The sequence below is a fragment of the Habropoda laboriosa genome, unplaced genomic scaffold (assembly GCF_001263275.1).
Source record: "Habropoda laboriosa isolate 0110345459 unplaced genomic scaffold, ASM126327v1 scaffold4232, whole genome shotgun sequence".
Lineage (NCBI taxonomy): Eukaryota > Metazoa > Arthropoda > Insecta > Hymenoptera > Apidae > Habropoda > Habropoda laboriosa.
The window spans coordinates 2,103-5,978 of record NW_017104178.1 but is presented as its reverse complement, the minus strand read 5'-3'; the positions used below and the strand labels follow the sequence as shown (position 1 = coordinate 5,978).

Below are 3,876 nucleotides of genomic sequence, written 5' to 3'. Positions count from 1 at the left end.
GATGAATATAAGTTGAGGGAGACAATTATAAGATAATATAATACTAATGAGTATTGTACATGGTAGGAACTGGGGAGTATAATAGTAATAATAATCATAATAGATGGCGTACAATAATGGTAGCTGTTTTAATACTAGGGTTAAAAGTATATAAATATGAATATCAGATAAATATAGCAGGAAATAAAAATAAAATATGATCCTCCCCGTCGGGGAATCGAACCCCGGTCTTCCGCGTGACAGGCGGAGATACTGACCACTATACTAACGAGGATTTAGTGTCAATTGTTTTTTGTTTATTCGTGTTTCTGTTTCATTGTTGTTAAGTGGTTAGTGTTGTAACCACCAGTACTTCTTTTTGTTACGTCGGTGTGTGTCTTTCTTATCTATTTTTGAGAGTTGTAGTTGAGTCGTGTGTTTGTGTCGTTGTCATTTATGTCCGTTGAGTAGAGAATCTTTTTGTTGTCTGCTTTGCGTGTGGTGTGGTAGATGAGTGGTGTATTGTCTTTGTCCTGTATGTATCCTTGACTGTCGAGGTGTGTGAATGCTTCTGGTGGGATGTATCCTGTGTGTCGTGTCTTTTCGTGGTATTGTGGGTTGGGGTATGTGGAGCTGTATATGAGACTATTGTTTGTTACGTTTCTGATGTTTGCCCAGTGGTTTCTTATGAGTTTTAGTATGTGTAAGTCTATTCTGGTTATGTTGGCGTATTCGTATAGTTTGTGGTTGCTGATTAGTTTTGTGTAGTTTGATTCCGGTGTTCTGTATTTGCCCAGGCTCTAAGGCATTTCCTTTCTATTACCCTCAGTTTTTCCATTGTGCTCGCAGAGACGTTGAACCAAATGGGTGAGGTATAAGTTAGTGTGGGATGAGTAGGTGAATTAACGACACGTGGATGCGGTGTATCTTTTATTACGTTCGATGCGCGGTAGTCGCACGCTCGGTACAATGGGTCGTCGTCGACTCCCTCGTGCCGGGAAGACTGCCCTCGGAATCGGTCTTCGGATCGTCCTCTGTTTCCGAGGGCCGTCGACCCGTTAGGCCGCCGAGTTCCGTTGGCGACGGTTGCCACGTCGGCAACGTTTGGTGATACAATGTTGTGGCGGTCCGGCGGTGTGCACGTGCACGGGCCGCCACATTGTAAGTAAAAATATCTATTTATTGTGAATGAGGACCACCGTGAGCGCCTTGAAAAATATCCTTTCTGGTGGCAGACCTTATATCAGACGTTATAGTTATCTGAAACACAAAATGCAAAAAAATGTTTAATTTGTAAACACGTGGCTATTGTCTGCACTAGAATAATAAAAATATATTGAGAAATAAAGGAATGGCAAGGTTTCGTAGAAATTGTTTTCGATTTTAGCAAAAAAAATGATGGTATTTTTGACCGCAAAGACTGAATTTTGAAAATATTTGCACAATTCTGGTTCGAACGATAAAGCAACATTTACTTAGTATACGTATCTGACAAATTTGGGGTGGGTTGTGTATCGTGGCAGAATCAGATGTGTGCGAGACTCTACGTGCTCGAAGGCGCGCGCGCATTAAAAGATCTTGGAAATTTTCAAGGAAATAATATCTGATTATTTATCTTAACCTTACCAATATATATTATTTTTTTATATCTTTGCCTCTTTTGATGCTGCGTGGTGTCTTCTGTCGGCGACCAATATCCGCTTAGTGTCGCGTTCCATTGCGAAATTTAAAGCAATAAGGCCAATTATTATGCTCATAGTCTTGAATAGTTTGAACAGACTTGAATAGCCTTCGCTATAAATAGCTACAGCTAAAGAATTAGCAATTTATATAGTTTTTAGTTCACAATACAAATACTTTGGCATGAATTGCCATAGCAAGCTGTTGTAACTTTCGTTATTGTCTTACGTGTTTAGTAATTCTGTAGTTGATAATTCTTCGTTTTTGGGTTTAATACCATCTTGCACTTCCTTACAAAGCGGCTCATCACGTTTATAATTTTTCAATGCCCTTTCGGCCACGGCGCACGGAGGTCCGGATCGAAGAATTTAGTGACATTTTAGTATAACTTTCGAAGTATAAGGAATATCGATAGTGATCTGATGCTCCTGAATCTATCAGGAACGTTATTTCATTCTTCTCGTATCTTTCGCGTTCATAATCACCAGTCATGAAAGCAAAGCTAGAACTTCCGATTGATGATAACTGTTGAGCCATTTGAGCAGTTTGATTTGTTTTCCTTTTTTCCGTCTCTTTATGATTCTTCTGTTTCAGTTCCTTCAAATAATAACGGCATTCACGTTTCATGTGTCCTAGTTTATTACAGTGGTGACATTTAATACCAGGGATTCTTCTGTTATTCTTGAATCTATTAAACTGTCCAAATTTTCGAGCAAAACCTTTAGTCTTCGATATGTCAAAATCTGGTTGTCTCGTTGTGTTTATCGCATTTCCAGTATAAAGCACTTTTGCACTCGTATCTGTACTTTCCGCTTTTATTTTTACCTCGTGGTCAAGAAGTCTTGTTTTCACAAATGCCAAAGTCAATGTATCTTCTGACAATGTCTCTATTGCTGTAATCACACCATCGTAAGAAGGTGGAAGAGTTAATAACAAGTGTGCCACTTTATCTGTTTCTTCCAACTTTGCTCCAGCCGCTGATAATTCCGTAATCAAGTCATTAAAAACAGTGAAATGTTTGACTAATGGTATATCTCCTTGTAACTTTAAACTGAGCAATTTCTTTCTGATAGCCAATTGAGTTGCGAGACTTTTTCTCTCATAAATTTTATCTAAATTTTCAATAATTTCCTTCGCTGTCACACTTCCACTCGCGAAACCAAGAAACGAATCCGATAAAAACTCAATAATTATACTCTTAGCAGTGTTTTCGGCCTTGTCCCAGTCGTTAGGTTTCTTGTCTGGAACTCTTTCATCGATAACTTTGATCACACTTAGTTCAGTCAACAACGAACGAATTCTGAATTTCCACACACTATACTTGTCACCATTAAAAGGAATAATGTTTCTTTTCACTTTTAATTGATCCATGATGAATACTAATATACGTGTCCTTACACAACTAACAACTAATAAAAACACTTAAAATAATTATTATAAAATTAGTTCCGCACAGTTTCTACACGTTAGACCTGGGCCCATAACCTGTTGGGAAATGGGTTTTAAATAAACTGTTTTCAACTTTCGATATTGAGATATTTTATTTTCTACGCGATGGAAGTGACTTCTTTCTATTTCAAATGTCTTTAGAGGACTAACTCTACCGGGCGCGCAGAGCCGGTAACATGAGGCACCGATGACCTCATTTAATAGGGGTGCGTTATCTCCTTTCTCATATAAACAGATGAGAAACCGCATCTCCGTTCATCACGGAAAGAGATTAATTTTTGATTTGATTTATAACAAAAACCAACATAAACGAATATGATTTGGTTTAAGAAAGTGTCGAAGAGTCTTGAAATTCACTGAAACATGATTTCAGAATGAACCCTGTTGAAAAACTTTTTCCTTTGCCTTTTTTCGTATTGTCAAAAGGACGTGAGGTATTCTTCAGTTTGTACAACTGAAGTATGGTTTTAGGTACCGATTGTTTCATTATTTTTATTTCATTCGATGGATCGCAGGTTAAAATTAAATCATGTAATGTTTCCATAGTATCGACATTAACCTGCAAGATTAATCTTCGTGGGAAAGGATATTACACACGTACCTTTTTATGAATATAATATGCAAATTTAAAGGATATAATTTTAGTTATTAATGTCTGTTTAATTAAAAGCACTTTTGTAGTCTATTCATATCGATCCCTTTTCAATTCAACGATACAGATCTTTACGGTCCTAAATTTATAGCGTAACGAAACTGATATCCGTTATT

General features: G+C 37.4%; 1 non-coding gene across 1 annotated transcript; it reads right to left on the bottom strand.

The window, feature by feature from the left end:
- Positions 1-202: 202 nt before the first annotated feature.
- Positions 203-274, bottom strand: Trnad-guc. Its single transcript has one exon. It is a non-coding gene; the product is annotated as a tRNA-Asp (tRNA).
- Between the last annotated feature and the right edge of the window lie 3,602 nt (positions 275-3,876).